The following is a 20,182-nucleotide window of genomic DNA, read 5'->3' as shown; positions in this document are numbered from 1 at the left end:
GAGTGGTAGGTGGTGTTGTGATCATAACCTGCTGAATAGGTGGAGCACGTGGTGCCTGAGAAGTTTGTGGAGGTGCACCCCTCCTAAGTCTAGGCAATCCCTCACCATATGGCATGTGTCTCCTAACTCAAAACAAGCTCCCAGAGTGCATGGCTACTATGGCTGGCTCGGGGCAGGTTTGCTGGACTGACCGCTAAAAGCACCCCGTGCAGGAGGTACACTAGATATTGGTGGTACATAATAAGGCTCTTGGGGCCTAGGAGTAGCTGGAATACCATTGGCGGCTGGAAGAGCTGAATAAACAAGATGGCTCACATAGCCCCTGCCATGTCAAACTGTAGCTGGGGCACAAGTACCAGTAAGAGTGATAGTCTCTCGAGACCTCTTGGCCTCTCTCTCCTCTCTCTCCCGAGCAAGCATGCCCTCCACTCTCCTAGCAATACTCACAACCTACTAGTACGAAATATCCATCTCCAACTCCCGAGCCATGTTAGTCCTGATGCTGGGATGGAGCCCCTCGATATACCGACCTAACCTCTCTCAAACTGTAGCAACCAAGTCTGGTGCATTTCTAGCCAAATCACTAAAACAAAATGCATACTCTAATATAGTCATAGCACCTTAGCGCAACTACTCAAACTTGGCGCACCATGCATCTCTGAGGCTCTAAGGAACATACTCCCTAAAAACATATCCGAGAACTGAGTCCATGTAAGTGAAGCTGCCTCAGCCAGACAGTCCAACTCATAATTGTGCCACCACTGATAGGTCATTCCTCTAAGCTAGAACGCAATGAAAGAAACCCCACTCGACTCTGCTATGCCCATAGTACGAAGGATACGATGGAACTCCTCAAGAAATCCCTGAGCATCCTTTGACTCTAGGCCACTGAAAGTAGGAGGGTGGTACTTCATGTACCTCTCAATCTTACGATGCTCCTACTTAAAAACTGTTGCCCTACCCTCGGGCTAAACTGGGGCTATTGGTGACACCGGTATAACCTCTGGAATCTAAACGACTTGAACCCACTACTCTGGGGTACGGGTGGAGTCTGTGCTCCTCCCCTAGCCTGAGATGTGGCAGGAGCAAGGGGAATCCACCCTACCTAAGCTAGAGTCCCGAACATGCTCAGGAACTGTGCAAGAATATCCTAAAGGGCTGGTGTAGTAGTCGACATTGAATGCCACTGTAAAAGGAGTCTTTAATGTTCTTACCAACACACAATCCAACATACAATCTAATGCACAAACCAGAGCAAATCTAAACATTGAACAGTCACAAAATAATAAAAATTAGGGTTCCTAATATTAGGTCCTTTATGGTTTTTCTCTCTTTTGTTGAGTTTCTTTTGCTGGTTCGAGTTAGAAAGTTCTAGGATCTTTGAGCAACAAAGGGAATTCATTTGGTCTGCTTCCCTTAAGAAGGTCAGCACCTTTATTTCCCTTTTCTTTTGTTCGTCCCTCTAAATGATTTAGATATATCAATGTTAAGTTCTGTAGATTATAATTATGTTGTATGTGTTGGACATGTTTGATAGTTATGTTTTGTTAGTACAATAATCCTTTATGATTAGTATGTTCTGTTATGATTCCTTAAGTGATAATCAATTAGATGAATGACAATTATCGATCTTTGTTCTGAGATTTCTTATAGTCTCCATGCCTAAATTCTTATATGTTTATGTTCAATATAAATTTCATAGTTCTTAGTGACTCATAATGAGATCATTCCTGTAAAATTGCACTTATGTAATTTTATGAGCTCTAAAAGTTAAGTTTGCTACTTGAGAGTCATTGCTAAATTAAAACTTGAACTTGTTCAAGACTTGTATCCATGTTCCTTAACCTTACCTTGAACTCACAATGTCTAAATACTTGCTTGTCTGCCTGTGTTTGTTAAACTGCCTCTGAATTATCACTATAGTCCTTATTTTGTTCGATTACTATCATTGATAAATCAATCATGTTGGTGTTTTGTCATGACCCAAATCCTCCCTCCGTGAAATGTCATGATGGCACCTAGTCTCTACGACTAGGTAAGCCTAACGTTTACAGAAAATTACCAACAATGAAGTAAAACCTTAAAAACTAACAGCAACAGATAATTTAAATAAAACATAGAGATGCCACATGGCATATACAATAATCAACACTCAAATATACACAAAATCCTCCCAAGACCCAGAACGCCATAAGTCAAAATCTTCTAAGATTTGTCTAAATGTTCTATACATCAGTATTCAGAAGAAGTAAGAAAGAACAACACAAAAGAGATAGAGGGGGACTCCGAAGTCTGCTGACGTGGGAATATGTAGCTTGAAGTCTCCGGAGCAGTAGAAACTATGCAACTAAAAGCAAGGTTGTTAGGAGGTACCTGGATCTTCAAAAGAAAACATGTGCAGAAGAGTATCATGAGTACACTACAATGGTACACAGTAAGTGCCAAGCCTAAACTTGGTCGAGTAGTGACAAGGTCAGGTCAAGGCCCTACTGGTGTGTTTGTGTGTGTGTGTGTGTGTGTGTGTGTGTATGTGTGTGTGTATATAGATACTAAATAAAACAAAACGAAATATCGTAGTATAATAAAATGACCGAAACATAACAAGAAGAAATCAAAGAAGAATAACAGTACAACACACATAAATAACAACAGGGGATTTCCCGATATACCGTCTCGTAGTCCAAAAAGTAAATGTGTAGGGGGATCTCCCAGGATACCGTCCCGTAGTCCCAAAGTAAATATGTAGGAGGATCTCCCAAAATACTGTTCCGTAGTCCCAAAGTAAATACGCAGCTAAAAATAATGGAAATAACAGTTAGAGTAAGAAATGCTATAGTTTAGACTAAGTACAAGGCAAGGAAAAGCATGAAATTCACTAGGCATGTTGCACATAGTTCATATAAGCATTTAAGATACGTAGACAAGCTATTCTAGGCTAAACAGGATAATTACACATGCTGATATAACTCAAATAAGAAGAAATAGGTTATTACTCTGTAAAAATTAGGTTTTGCAACAAATAGTCCGTGTACGCACTCGTCACCTCACGTACACGGCGCTCACATATCACAACAGTACAAAATCCTAAGGGGAGTTCCACACACAAGGTTAGGCAAGCCACTTACCTCGAACAAAGCTCAATCAATCAGTAAAAATGTCTTTTTTATGAATATTCGACTCCGAATGGCCCAAATCTAGCCAAAACCAATTACATATCATAAATACAACTATAATAGACTAATCTAATTAATGAAATTAAGACTTTAATAAGAAATTTGAAAATCGCCCAAAAAATCTTCCCTGGGACCATGTCTTGGAATCGGGTAAAAGTCACAAAATACGAACATCCATTCACTTACGAGACCAAACACACAAGAATTACTCGAATACAACCTCAAATCACCTTTCACAACTCAAAATTTTAGTCTAGGAAATTTTTACCATTTTCCCACAAATTTCCAACTCAAATCCCTAATAAGATGATGAAAATAGTAATAGATTCATGAAATATAGTCCAATCCGGGTTAGAATCACTTACCCCAACAATTTCCTTGAAGAACCCTCGAAAAATTGCCTCACACCAAGCTCTCAAACTCCCGAAATTGAAAATGGAATAAAACCCTTGAACTCCTCTTTTTCTGCCCAGCGATTTCGCATCTGCGGGCCTCCTGTCGTACCTGCAACGCCGCACCTGCGAAATTTCCCTCATAGGTGTGGAAATAACTTAAAAAGGCTGGGTCCGCATTTGTGATGAATGGGCCGCACCTGCGTGTGCGCGCTTGCGGAGCACCGTCCGCTTATACGGTCCTTCTCCGTGCTCGCGGTTCATTAGGCGTATCTGCGGGCATCGCAGATATGAACCTTGACCAAACATCCCAATATGCTTTTGTGCTTGCCTCTACGTACTTGCGATCCCGCACTTGCGGTCTCCCTACCACAGGTGCGAAAACATCAAAAACCAGAAAACTTCAGCAATTTGTATAAGTCCAATTTCAATCCATTAAGCATCCAAAACACATCCGAGGCCCCCCTCCCCTGGACCTCAATCAAACATACCAAAAAGTCTACCATACAAAATTAGTCGAGCCCTCAAATAACATCAAACAACGCTAAAAACATGAATCACCCTCCAATCCAAACTTAATGAACTTGAAACTTCAAATTTCTACAACTGAGGCCGAAACCTATCAAACCCCGTCCGATTGGCCCAAAATTTTGCACACAAGTCATATTCAAAATTATGGACCTACTCCAACTTTCGGAATTGGAATACGAGCTATATATCAAAAATTCCACTTCCATCAAAATCTCTAAAAATTCGACTTTCCATTTCAACCCTAAATAAGCTACAGTCCTCCAAAACACAATCCGAACACGAACCTAAGTCCAAAATCATCCAAAAGAGCTAATAGAACCGATGAAACTCCATCCCAGAGTCGTCTTCACACAGTTCCGACTACAGTTAAAATCCTAATACTTAATTTGTGAGTTTGTTTAGTCGGATGATCTTGATCATATCTCTGTAATAATTGCTAACTATGACTATTGGTTTGAATCTGCTTTTATGTCTTCAAGGTACCAAGTAATATTACCAATATTTGTTTATGCTATCCCTTAGTGAATTCATTCCTGCAATGGTGATTATGAAACCTCTCTGTATCTATGTATACTTTGAACTTGGTCCCTCTCCTCTTAGGTTTCCTTGATATAAAGTCCTCTAGTTAGTACTACAGTAATCTATATTTTCTTGTGTTATTAAGAAGAAAATATATATGTTGTGGTGGGTAATACTTTAGTAATTAGTTCGCATTGGAAGGAACTCATTGGCTCTTAAACCTATAAGAAAAATATGTCGTTAGTGATTAAGGATATTTCAGAGCGGAGTTTGACTCTAGGTTGGGCTTCCCTCCTCGGCATAAGCATTGCCCTGGGCCTTGAGTCCCTTGGGAACTTTAAAGTGTTGGGGGATCCAAAGGGAGCATCAAACTTGAGTGGGGTTCCCTCCTTAGCTCTTGATTCATTGACACATCCAGTTCTTTAAGGTTTTAGTGTTTAATGACAACGAAAGTTTTCCAATGTAAATTATTTGCTAAGTAAAGACACCATGTTAATATATGATTTTTTTTCTACCATATTAATATTGTTCTTGCTTTAATTAACTGTTTATGTATTTGTCATGAGCATCAAAAATATTTTGTAGTTGGAATATGTTAAATGTATTAGATATATATCTAATGACCTTCTTATTTTTTCACATGTACATCTGTTTGGGCCTCTAACTTCTTGATGAATTCAGGCCAATTTCATCTATATTGTACCGCGTCCATGTGTCCAAAGTCAACTGTGTTCGCTCTTGTTTACTACTAGGCCTATCTTTTTGAGGCCCAAACCCACTGTCCAGTCCTCTTTCTCTCAACTCCTTATTATTGTTTTGTCTCTCATGTATATAACACTCAAATATTAGAACACATGCTTTTCTTTTTTTTAAGCTTTAGTATCATATGAACTTAGGCAAATCTTAAATAATATAGGATTAAAAAAAGGGGAAATTAGCTAATAGTAGATCCTTAGTTCGCTAGTTGTAATCTGCTCGCTAATTACTATGTTTTTCACTCACCCTTCTTTTCTTTAAAAATTTGGAAATCCAAAACTTAATGAAAAGAAACTCTATTTCTAAAGGGAAAATCTGATTTAAACTTCGTTTTCTCAAAAGAGAAATCAGAACTTCAGAAAAATCGTCGCCTTTGAGGAATTTCAAGCAAATGATTCTTTCTTTAAAAATCCTTCGAATCTAAGGTAAATTCTAGATACACTTTCTCACAAACATCCTTTTTGAATTATGTAAATAACCATCCCAAAAAATCAAAATGTTTTCATAACTTAATCTCTTTTATAAACTTATAAAATCTAGGCCACCTATGTACCAATTTCAAAACTCTTTCAACATCTTTTATGAACCCTTTCATAAATTCATATCCCTTTAAGACTGCGAATTCTTTATCATCCTTAGGCGTATAGTAAGTAGCCTTCCTTATTACTAATCAAAGTATTTTACGAATAATTGATCCCAAACATAGTCTAAATCCTATGGAGCTACCTCAGGTAGATTTTAAGGGGTGCCTAACACCTTCCCCATAGAAGAACAACAACCTTTACCAATAATCTCACCGGTTAACAGACCAACAAGAACATGATTTAATAATTAAATAGGTACCCTAGTATACCCTTAAATATTAGGTGGCGACTCTCTTTCATCAACAATAGAGAAACCACAATTTGAATCGTGTCTTGATTAGTGCAAAATAGGGTGCAACAACATGGCGACTCTACTGGGGAAACCCACTTAGGTTCTAACCTTAACAGATTTAGACTAATTTGGCTTCTTGATTTATTTGTACATTTAATTGTTTAAAATCGCAGTTACGTTCTTACATACCTTACTTGCTCTTTACAATTATCGGTTCTCTATGCTCACTCTGCTATATTGGTGTTTCACCCTTGCTTGTTACTGCTTTATATATAATGTCATCACATCTCTTCCAATCGAGTATTGGACATACACTATCACACACAATGGCATGCGAGGCTTGTCTTTATACCCCCTCCGAACCTTCTTTTAAAAATTCTCTAGTTTTAGATAATGGCTTTGTCATATCAACTAACATAACTTCTCGCAGTTCTCAGTCCAATTCAATGTAGGAAACACTTTACTCTAGTAAAATAGGTCATACTACATATACCCTAGGTAAGTTTGTCCCAGGTACCAACATACAATTAGGAAAACCAACCTGACATCAACGGGTCATGCACCCAACGACATAATTTTTATGGAAAGACAAACAAACATGAAAAGACACTTACGGATTCGAAGCAAACACTTACCCCGATATTTTCTTCTACCCACCTCAGAAAATGGAAATCAACCAGAACATCCCTAAAATTAGAATGGTAATGGGAACACCAGATAAGTAAAAATAGTAGTGGAAGAATATTCGTCGTGAACACGGAGACGAAGTTCGAACGCACCTAGGGGCGTTAACTGCATTGCTGATCATCCGAGCAGACAAATAGCTTACTCTCCTATTGATAGAATTTTGGGATCCAGCTAAATGGTCTTCATTTATTTCGACTATGACATGGTACCGACATTGGAGGAAGTCACAAGTTTTACGGAGCTGCCATTCAACGGAAGAAAGCTAGTGCTTCCAGATACTATGCTCGGCTATTGGTTCTTAGATGATCTAGGTCTTACCAATAGCAAATGTCTCAGAAGTATCGAGGATGGATGGGTGAGCCTTGACCAAATGTTTGTCAGGTGAGTTTCAATGCGACCGAGCAACATGGGAAAGCCTCAGGCCTATCACTTTCGTAATGGCACTGTTAGGACTATTGGTCTTCCTACAGTGAAGGGGGTGTATCAATATCAACCTATTACCAGTGGTCCTAGCAACCTTCCGCGGCAATCTTCAAGCTACTTTGGTGCTGATGGTGTTAGCTGAAATGCTAAGAGCCTTAGTTGCATGTGCACGGGGATATGATTTTTTCAAAGGATGCAATTTGCTATTGCAGACTTAGGCTACTGAACACTTCTTCAAGGGGGAGGCTACTGTCAACTACTTCATGGGTGTCAGCAATATGATCCGCAACCACAATGAAAGAATGATGCACTAGATTTCCCCACATGGGCAAGAAGAATAGAAGGAAACACTGACCAATATGACAGGACAATGGATCAACTGGAATCTTTCTTGGTTTGGTGAAAGTGCAATCTTGAGGACTCCCCAAAGGTATTTCATTGAGTTGATCTATTGGAAGGCATTCAGCCATAATCACCTCGCGGGTCCTCGGACAATTTGGGATGATCCAAGATATGTTGTTGTGGACATGGACGACGTTGTACGAGGATGATTACAATGGCCAGATTCCAATTACAGGATAAGGAAACTTCAAGAAGAGTGGAATGACCTGGTAACAATGCCTATGGTTCAAAATTCATGGTGCACCCCCGAGTACTACGTCTGGATTAACGAAGAAAAAGAACGGGCCCACCCGAGCAGAGAACGTATAGTTTGGTTGAAGGATGCGGTGGTTGCTTTGCAGATTTACCATGAAATCATGCCACATTATCTTGTGACCACATCAATGCATCGTTAGGTGGTCCCAGGATCCATTAACCATATGTTGCCACCGGCTGAACAGGATGATTGGGTTGTAGAATGCATCAAGATAGAGTCAAGAACATAACCAGAAGAAGATCCAAAAGAGGAGTCTGAATTCAATGATAATGAGTAAGAGTTTGAGGAAGACGCAGAGGATCCGAAAGAGGAGCCAGAAGAAGAGGAGGGCATAGGATGTGACTCAGGGGATGTGTCACGCCTCGAACCTGGGAGCAAGACCGGCACCTAGTGTCTCACCTATCCTTGCGTACCAACTTGCAACCAAGGGACTCTGAATATATGATGTCATACTTTGGCCATGGGCCACATTGCAAGATAAATGTGAATGCTGATTAAATTTCAATATAGAACTGGGCCGAAAAAGCCGTCATAACTATTATAGCTGACAAACCAACCAAATATACATGCAAGTCCTGCAAGCCCAACATATTACACTAACTGAAAGGATATGTCTACAAGCCTCTACTGATGGATATACTATGATCGGAACAGCTCCCCGACCTACTCATAACATATATACATATATATGAGATGTACATAAGGCTCTAGACCCGGAAATTCTGAAAGGCATGGAGCTTACCGATCAAGCAGAACTCGGGCAACACTTATTGAAGAGGCTTACTCGTCTATTTGTCTGACCTGCACGCATGAAATGAAGCGCCCCCAGAAAAGGGACGTCAGTATGAAATAATGTACTAAGTATGTAAGGCAATATATTGAAAGTTGAAACTGAACTAATAATATAATAACTATAAGTAGCTGGAAGTCAAAGATAATATGAAGATATGCTTACCTGTTGATACTGACTCAACTCTCTCAATATAGTAAGTAAAATAGTTGTCCAGCCATATAAGACTCAGTATATATATAACTGCTCTGGCGTAGTAGGCTCGCTCATAGGCGCTCGGCCATACTAGGCTCTGTATCTCGACCAACTGGGCTCGCTCATAAGCGCTTGGCCACAGTAGGCTCGGTATATATATAACTTACCATCTGATCAGAGGTTGCCCAATAGGGGCCTACCCATCAATTATAGCTCGATGGTAATGAAAATACTTTTAATACTGTATATATTTAAATTCTCTACTCTCTTGACTGGAAGAAGAAAATACTCAATTTAATATGAAGTCCCAATAAGGAGAATATTGTAACTTACAAAACTAAGAAAATATACATAATTTGCGAGACTAGCCAAATATAGGTAAATTTCGGGATACGAATTTTTCTTTATGGCTCATAAACAAAATCGTGTAATGACAAGATCATGCAAAATGAAATAAGGGCTTAGCCTTAACATACTTGTACCAGTTTGACCATATGCAAAGACAGTGCAATTAAATCCGTCAAGAACTTCCTTAACAATGGGCCAAATGGCTTGATCATATATCGATCTTTGTTGTTCTTTTGGGCCAAAAACCTTGTCAAAAGTGAATACTTTGTCTACTTTCTTGTTGGCTACTTTCTGTAAAATAGAAACTTCTCTTTGAAACAATAATTCTTTTGCAAGATTTTAATGTATATCTAGCTTTTCAACATCATTGGCATACACATTTCAAAGATGACTTTTAGTATAAAAGCCAAAACTTGTAACCTCTTTTCCAAGAACATACGCGCTCCATTTTCTTAAATAGTAAACTTTGGACTTAAAACAATTTTTTGGTTTTTGAGTACTTGATACACAAGGTGTATATAAAAGTCTTACACGTGGGTATTAGGTTGACAGTAATATTATTTGCCTACTTAATCATTGGTCTTGTAAGCTTCTTTTTCTGCCACGTTTCATTTTTAAATATTTAATAGTTAACTAGGTAATGTCCCGTTACCCGGTAATTCATTAATTACCCGCATAATTTAAAAATTGCCTCAAATTACTTAAATTCTACTTATTTTTAATATACCTTATACACCTTACTATTATGGCCATGTGGTACCTTGTAAGATACTAGTCAATAAATACCGGGTATTTTAGCTCGGGTCATATTTCATCCTAAAATGTCAAACTTCGACAAAATTTGTTTTCTTCCATTTGCTTACCCCTCACCTTCACAAGTTTATTCATCACTTGTTTTAAATAGCATAATGCTTATAAACTCGAAATACTCTCATTCCCGAACTTATGTCGATTAACTTACGATGAAACTTTAACGTACGAAAAATGCAGGATGTAATATCTCATTTTTCAAGCTTCCGTCAATTTACTAATGGTGTACCTTCACGTACGAAATATGGGGTGTAACATAATTCCCCTCTGTGCAACATTCATCCTCAAATGTTGACTGATGCACTTATCATTTTCATAACTTATTGCTCTTACGAATACTTTAGTACTCTCCTTTCTATCTAGGCAATTGTTCTGTGTATAAATCCAAGGTCTAGGGTATTCTCCCCTTTAGTCTTCTTTCTCATACCACGACTTGTTGTCGAAATCTTTCCATTCTCGTAATTGTTGCTATCTCCTGTCATGCAGCCTTTATGACTCTGACTTTGGAAGTGCGCCTATGGGACTCTTTTCTCCTTTTCCCTCCAACTTTTAGTCAATCTCTAAGCCTTACTTTGTAAACATATATAGAGTTTGACAAGATGTCTCCCTGGGCATCTATAGGTATACTTGAAGTTCTTTGCTCGGTATCTTTTTTGAGCTTATGAATATTGCTATACCTTATTTCATAAATCCGTTTATCCATTCATATGATTTTACTACATCTAGGTAGGTCCTACTATACCAAAACTCTTACTTTGATTTATCATTACTGAGGTCTGCTACCAAACTCCAGGTTACTTTCGTTACTTATCCCATCTGTAAAACTCTAAGTCCTTTAATGCTTCCTCATTACTTGTTCATCTTTAAAATGATGGCCTAATCTCACCTCATACTTTGTGACTTAAGTCCATCCATTGTCAATTCACCTCAATATTGATTTACAATATACCATTGATAACTTGGAACCTCTTACGTAATCATTAGGGTTCATGTTGCATCACAAATATTTGAAGTGATTTTTCCGATCCACCTGGGGGTGATACGATATTATACTTCCATAACTATATTTCATAGCATCCTAATGTGATTCCCTTACGTGGGTATTTTAGTCTCATACAATTCTTGAAATCCCTTTATTTATCACAATTATTCCCTCATTCTATTACCAAGGCAGCATTTCATCTCCTCTAAATGCTACTAGTCCTAGACTCCTTTGAGTTCATTCAAGCTATATTGAGCTTTTGTATAACTTAGAGGAACTATCATCTCCTTTATTTTTACGGGCTTAATCTCGAAGACACATCCATTTTTGTCACATTCTCCCTTGCCTTTTTCTTATCCTTGCTCTTGTCTTTCTACAACCTTGTCTTTCTATCATACTTTAGCTTGCGATCGATTCTCTTATGCTTTTCTGGAACATCAAGCGAGACATCGCATTTTCTCTAACTCTTCTTTTACTCTCTAATTAGACCTTTTGGTACTTAGATACCATAGGTTGGAAAGTATGCTACTAATGACGCTGCTATCATCCTTGGATACTGAATCCCGACATTTCCAGTCTTTTACCTGAAGTATGGACCACTCTCATTCTTTTATACTTGTTGTTCACCTTTACCTTACTTACTTTAAAATATCACCTTACATTCTTCTATCTTTCTTTCGTAACCTACGTCCCACATAAATATAAATCACATCCACCACTTGAAGCTCTATTATAATACTTGCACCTTTGGTGCCTATACAATTTGGTGGGAGCTCCATACTGACTTTTTATAAGGTTGGTATTTCTTTTAACTAGCTTTATCATAGAGTCGTTATAGAATATAGTTGTTGTGCTATCTCTCTTGCACCTCTAATATTAAGAGTGACTCTGCTATGTTCTCAATCATGATTCTTATAACTTATGGGTCCAATAATCAGATTCCTGATTTACTTCATTGATGCAATCCTTTAGTTTCCTCCTTTTTCTGATCGGCATTTATGTCGACTTAAGTTATCTCCTGATTTTTGGTTCATGGTATTAGTTATTCTATTTAGCCTTTTCATGGGTGATGAGGAATATGCATGATACAATCCTTTCACAATTTAATCTTTCGTCTACAACCTGGGTTCAATTCTTTCTTTTAACATATACCAAAATCTTCTATGGTTGTATATGCTGCATGTATAAAACTTCGAACCCTTAAGTGTGTTCATAACATAACCCACTATGGATCATTGATCGAATATTTCTTTTGTTCCATCTTAGCTTTCTTTCAGCATAAGCTATTATTTTTCCTGGTCTTTCTACCCCCTTGTTGCATCCATACTTATCTTATCTTAGTGCCCACACATTCCAGAGTTTTCATACAACTCATATGATCTCGAATATTACTTTTAATTTTACTTTCCGTTCATTAGCCACGGTAGGTACCACATTCCTTTGGAGTGCTTACAATGTTGTTGCGAGACTGTGGTTACACGACCATTTCCTCTTTAGGTCATTATGCTTAGGTTGAAGCCTTCTTCCTTATTTCCTTAGCTAGTCTATCGTTGAAGTACTTAGGGAGAACCCTTGTCCCTCATAAAGCTGGGAGCTTATTACGGACCTTTTTGATATCCTCCCTTGCTTATAATCATCCGTAGTTGCTTACCTCCATACCCTTGTGCTAGAAGGGTTGCTTCTGAACTGATATTTTGACTGCCTTCCCAATGGCACTTTCTTTTATCCTCGTTACACTCATACGGTACCTTTAACTACCCCGACTCCTATTTGAATATACCTCAAGTATTATAATGACATTACTGCGAGGCTGAATTTTCCATATTGGGGTTTACTACATTTATCTTGCATGAGTTGTTGATTTTTCTGTAACTTCTTGTCTAGACATAGCTAGGCTCTTCCTAAATCAACTACTAACTACTTGTCGGCCACATTCCTGTATCAATATTCCGCATAATCTTTCTTGGGTTATTTTCTTTATCTTAACTTACGTCTCGCACAAGCTCCTTATTAATCAATAATATATTGGGAAGGAACCCTTACTTCCTCTCCTTTATGTCGTGTTTGCATAATGCTCTGGTATCGTAGCATATCTGTAGGCTTTGAGTAAGTGCAATCTCATCCCTTTTTTCGTTTTATCGCATTCTTCCTTTATCATTTCATATTCTCCCCTTTAGGGGAGTACTAAGACTTGGAGCTATGATGACCTGCCTATAGATGTTTTTCCTCTTCATCTTTGATGTCCTTTCACATTATCGATGACCCTTACTTGCCTTGCGGTAATCCTTCTGTACCAAGGATAAAAAAATTCCTTATTCGCAAGAGTGGCACTTAGTGTAACTAGCACACTTAATCCCTTAAGCTTAACTTTGCTCATATTGATTCCTAGGAAGCGTTTTTCTGGATGACCATTTTCTAAATTTCTCATGAATCTTCTTCTTTTGTCCATTCTAATATTGCCGGAACGAAGTCTAACTCTGATGTCGAGTATTCTCCAATCATTCAGTCCTTAATTCATGTTTAGTTTATCTTGTTCACCAGCCCATACTGATTTCTATTATTCTAGGGTCTAACTTTTCCTTCCGGTAGTTGCGTTGTAATCACGAACTTATTTCTCAAAGTGAGGATATGACTTTATGACCTATATTCTTTTGTTGCTCAAGGTCTGTCACCTCTCGTCTTTTCCTTTACTTGACTATAGACTCTATAATACCGTCATCTTTTAGACCTACCGTTGTCATCCATGTATCACATCTTACTGTTAATGCTTCATTAGTTCCCTTCGTATATCCTGCTAATATTTCTCTCTATCACTTTATTCTGAAAACTTCAAAAAAATATTTTTTTGCTTTTAGCTCCCCTTTTCTATATCCATTGGCCCCTCGGGTTGCTTAGCACTATTTCTTTACTAGGGACGGGAGTTATACTAAGATAATATTTATCCTTTCCAGGCTTTCAGTGCCTATCTTGTAGCAGTGCACCATCTAGGTGTCTCACAAGGAGATCCATTACCACGCTTACACTATCCTTCGGGAATGTCAATCTAACTTTACCAATCCACCCCCTATTTTGAGTTATTTTAACCCCAGCCGGATCCTGATAACCTGTCCTTCTCTTAAACCATATTCGTTAGCTCCCATAGGGCATGACTAAGATAGGTGTGGTTGATTGTACATACCTCTGTTACTACTGAATATAACTCAAAAAGCTTATATTTTCTCTGCTTGAATTATAAACACTATTAACCTTCATTAACTAGGCGCCTCGTACTCTTTTTCATCTTGCTTCTTTTGCTTGTTGAAACATATATTTATCTTCTGAATCTCTCATTGCCTTTCACCATTAAGGTGAATAGGTATTCTTGCCTTACGGCTTCTTATCAGGAAGCTTACACCCTTCAATACACCCATGATCTGCTAAAGACCTTACATTTACTTATCGTAGGCATCATACAAAAATCCAATTCCTCTGACTCAGCTCGTCCACAAGTATCTCTCTTTCCAACCTTCATTTCGGATGTAGGTATCGTCTTATTACGAATAAAAAAATTCAGAATTTGAATTCTTATAAGTGAGCTCTACCAAACGATCTAGAGTATGAAGAAAGAGTGACAATCCTAAATGCCTTGTAGCCTCCTGCTTATAAGTGTGGTGCATAACACACCCATAAACAAGACTCTACTAGACACAGCTTGTAGACTCTCTAGGACAGAACTGCTCTGATACCACTTTTGTCATGCCCCGAACCTGTGAGCGAGACCGGCACCTAGTGCCTCACCTATCCTTGCGTACCAAATTGCAACTAAAGGACTCTGAACATATGATGTCATACTTTGGCCATGGGCCACATTGCAAGATAACTGCGAATGTTGACTAAATGTCAATATAGAACTGGGCCGATGTCACGACCCTGATTCGCCCTCCGTGAACCATCGTGATGGCACTTAGTCTCTACGACTAGGTAAGCCTTTCACGGAAGAAAATAATTTAAAACAAAAATAGAGTAATAAAACAGCGTCTAAAAGTGCCACTCGGCATACACAATATTTAACTCTCAAAACTAATACATATTCCCAAAACCCGGAAACCCATGAAATCACAAGCTAAGGATACTACATAGTGCTCTAACTCTAGAATAGTCTAAAACAAATTGAATACAGAAGGGCTGTAAATACAAGAGAGAATAGAGAGAGACTCTTTGGTCTGCGGATACGGTAGATATACCTCGAAGTCTCCAAAGGGTCGCCTCGCCTCAAGGATGGTAAGTCTGAGTCGAAGTACTTGGATCTGGACATGAAAAACATGCGTCGAAAGGGGCATGAATACACCACAGCGATACTCAGTAAATGCCAAGCCTAACCTCGATCGGGTAGTGATGAGGAAGGTTAGGGCCCTACTGAGGTTAAATAAAATATAAAGTTCGACAGTGTAGAATAGCACAGTATAAATAAATACAGCAGTAAAAGTAACACAGGATATAAAGGACAGCAACAACTATTATAGAGGCAAAGTAAACACAGAAGGAAAATACAGCTCAACACCAAATAATAATAATCGGGGATCTCCCAGGATACCGTCCTGTAATCCCAAATATACATATCTAACAGATCTCTGGGATACAGTCCCGTAGTCCAATTCATAGTGCGCGGGGATCTACCGGAATCCCGTTCCGTAGTGCCAAATGTAAATACCCAGTATTGGGGGGAATCTACCGGATGCAGTCCCGTAGTTCCATATAACTATGTAGGGGGATCTACCGGAATCCCACAACCGTAGCCCTAAATGTAAACAGACAAGGGGATCTACCGGAATCCCACATCCGTAGTCCTGATGTAAATACACAACAGCAGCAAGAAAATATTCAGAAATACCAAATTTCATATTAAGACAAACAAGTAATTCTAGCCTAGCATGTTGCACAGCATTCAGGTAAAGCAGTTTGAGCAAATAAAGCAATTAAAATCACTTAGACATGCTCTCCTAAGCTAACAACAAGCTTAATAGTTCAAGTAATAAAAACATAAAAGGAAACATACTAGTAATTACTTAATGAAAACTGGATTTTCAACAATTAGCACAAGTACGCATTCGTCACCTCACGTACAAGGCATTTCAGTTATCAATAATACCAAATCCTAAGGGGAAGGTCCCCCACACAAGGTTAGGCAAGCCACTTACCTCAAACCAGCTCAAGATCAACTCAAAATCACGTCTTTGCCACGAGTACTCGACTCCAAATGGCTCAAATCTATTCAATTCAATTTCATAATGTAAATAATACTTCAAGTAACTGATTCTACAAAGAAATTCTAAGCTAATACGCGAAATTAGGTAAAATAACCAAAACTCCCCTCGGACCCACGTCTTGAAATCAGGTAAAATTTACATTTTCAGAATCCTCACACTCTCACGAGTTCAGTCATACCAAAAGTACCAAAATCGGACCTCAATTGGTCCCTCAAATAATCACTCAAAGGCCTCTAATTAGTCAGGCCCTAATCCACAAATTACCACTAATTTTCCTTGATTTTTCATGCTTAAATTGATAAACATTATTCCAATAATGAGTTTAGGGACCAAAGACCTTACCCCAATGAACTCCTCTGAAAATCCCTCTTGAAAAGTGCTCCCCAAGCTTCTTCCCATTTGAAAATAGGTGAAAAATAACTAAATTTCGTGAAGGCAAGTATTTATATATTTCTGCCCAGCGATTTCCCATCTGCAGCCCTGGAATCGCATCTACAATCCTGCTTTTGCGGACAAATGGTCGCATCTGCGACAATCACTAACTCAGTCTGATTCTGCACCTGCGACTCCCTATTCGCAGATGTGGTACCGCTCCTGCGGAAATTCTACCGCTTCTGCGGCTCCTGCTAAACCTCCCCATTTCCGCTCCTACAATGTGAAATGCCATTTTTGCGGCTTCGCACCTGCGGGACCCAACCGCAGGTGCGGTTATGACATATATCAGCAGCTTCAGCTGCTTCAAACCACTTCCAAATCCTTCCGTCACCATCCCAAATCATCACGAGGCCCCCAGGACCTCAACCAAAAGAACAAACATGTCTAATACCACTGCCTAAACTTATATCAATCCTTAAAACACCTAAAACAATATCGAAACAACGAATAAACAGCGGATTCAAGCCTAAAAACTCCAATACTCTAAAAATACGCTTTCGATCAAAAAGTCTATCAAACCTCGTCTGAATGACCTGAAATTTTGCACACACGTCACATTCAACACTACGAAGCTACTCCAACTTCCGGAATTCCATTCCGACCCTTGGATCAAAATCTCACTAACGAACCGGAAAATTCAAAATTTCGCCCTTCGGCATTTCAAGCCTAAATTAGCTACCGACCTCCAAAACAAAAATCCGTTCACGCCCCTAAGCCCTAAATCACCCAAGGGAGCTAACGGAACCATCGGATTTCCATTCTAAGGCTGTCTTCACACTATTTCGATTACGGTCAAATTTCCAACACTTAAGCTCTCATTTAGGGACTAAGTGTCCCAAAAGTCTCCAAAACTCAAAACTGAACATCCCGGCAATTTAAAATAGCAGAAATAAATATGGGGAAAGCAGATAACAGGAGATCGGGGCATAAATTCTTAAGACGATCGGCCGGGTCGTCACAATCGACAAAGCCGTCATAACTATTACAGCTGACAAACCAACCAAACATACATACAAGGCCTGCAAGCCCAACATATTGCACTAACTAACAGGATATGTCTACAAGCCTCTACTGATGGATATACTATGATCGAAATAGCTCCCCGACCTACTCATAACATATATACATATATATAAGATGTACATAAGGCTCTAGACCCTGAAACTCTGAAAGCCATGGAGCTTACCGATCAAGCTGAACTCGGGCAACACTTATTGAAGAGGCCTACCCATCTGTCTGTCTGACCTGCACACATGAAATGCAGCACCCCCAGAAAAGGGATGTCAGTACGAAATAACGTACTGCGTATGTAAGGCAATATATTAAAAGCTAAAACTGAACTAATAATATAATAACTGCAAGTAGCTGGAAGTCAAAGATAATCTGAAGATATGCTTACCTGTTGATACTGACTCAACTCTCTCAATATAGTAAATAAAATAGTTATCTGGCCCTACAAGGCTCGGTATATATATAACTGCTCTGCCGTAGTAGGCTCGCTCATAGGCGCTCGGCCATACTAGGCTCTGTCGACCAACTGGGCTCGCTCATAAGTGCTCGGCAACAGTAGGCTCGGTATATATATAACTTACCATCTGATCAGAGGTTGCCCAATAGGAGCCTGCCCATTAATTATAGCTCGATGGTAATATAAATACTTTTAATACTGTATATATTTAAATTCTCTGCTCTCTTGACTGGAAGAAGAAAATACTCAATTGAATATGAAGTTCCAATAAGGAGAATATTGTAACTTACAAAACTAAGAAAATATACGTAATTTGCGAGACTAGCCAAATATACGTAAATTCCGGGATACGAATTTTTCTTTATGGCTCATAAACAAATCGTGTAATGACAAGATCATACAAAATGAAATAATGGCTTAGCCTTAACATACTTGTACCAGTTTTCCCATATGCAAATACAGTGCAATTAAATCCGTCAAGAACTTCCTTAACAATGGGCCAAATGGCTTGATCATATATCGATCTTTGTTGTTCTTTTGGGCCAAAAACCTTGTCAAAAGTGAATACTTTGTCTACTTGATTGTTGGCTACATTCTGTAAAATAGAAACTTCTCTTTGAAACAAGAATTCTTTTGCATGATTTTAAGGTATATCTAGCTTTTCAACGTCATTGGCATACACATTTCAAAGATAACTTTAGTATAAAAGCCAAAACTTATAACCTCTTTTCCAAGAACATACACGCCCCATTTTCTTAAATAGTAAACTTTAGACTTACTTTAAACTTTAAACCTTGGTTTTTGAGTACTTGATACACAAGGTGTATATAAAAGTCTTACACGTGGGTATTAGGTTGAGACTAATCTTATTTGCCTACTTAGTCATTGGTCTTGTAAGCTTCTTTTGCTGCCATATTTCAATTTTTAAAAATTTAATAGTTAACTAGGTAATGTCCCGTTATCCGGTAATTCTTTAATTACCCGCATAATTTAAAAATTACCTCAAATTACTTAAAATTCTACTTATTTTTAATATACCTTATATACCTTACTATTATGGCCATGTCGTACCGGGTATGATACTAGTTTATAAATATCAGGTATTTTAGCTCAGACCGTATTTCATCCTAAAATGTCAAACTTCAAAGAAATTTATTTTCTTCCATTTGATTACCTCTCACCTTCACAAATTTATTCATCACTTATTTGAAATAGCATAATGCTTATAATCTCGAAATACTCCCATTCCCGAACTTACGTCGATTAACTTACGACGAAACTTTAACGTACGGAAAATGCAGGATGTAATATCTCATTTTCCGAGCTTCCGTCAATTTACTGATGGCGTACCTTCACGTACAAAATTATGGGGTGTAACCGGATGGTTATTATAATTGGTTGATTTCCCTTTCTTACTTTGTACCCTTATCCCTAATTCTCACTTTCACTTTCCAAAAGGGCGGATTGTCTAAACCTATGCAATGCTATGATGTAATCCTTGTTCCCTCTTGTATAAGTCCAAATTATCAATGAAAAAGAAATTGCTTTGGATATTAATGTGTCAAGTCCAAATATATGTCAAACATCCGCGAATTAGGCCTACCTCCGAAAATGAGAGGCCCCTGTGAATTCTAGGAACGCGCTAGCTATAATGCACAAATTATCTTCTTTATGTGATTTCCTGACTGTATAAATGAAGAAACTGACTCTTTGATATGCTCAAATTACACTTTAATAAATAGTGTAAGGTGGTCGGTGTCAAATATAATAACCCAACAAGGTTGGGGTCGAATCCCACAGGGAATAGGTGTGAAAAGGTTACTCTTATAGTGTGTTGCTCGACTAAAGTCGTATCTCTATTCAGTTAACAGTAACAAGAGAATGGTTTTATAG

Source organism: Nicotiana sylvestris, chromosome 1, assembly GCF_000393655.2.
Source record: "Nicotiana sylvestris chromosome 1, ASM39365v2, whole genome shotgun sequence".
In the NCBI taxonomy this organism is placed as follows: domain Eukaryota; kingdom Viridiplantae; phylum Streptophyta; class Magnoliopsida; order Solanales; family Solanaceae; genus Nicotiana; species Nicotiana sylvestris.
Note: the sequence above shows the minus strand (reverse complement) of the source record.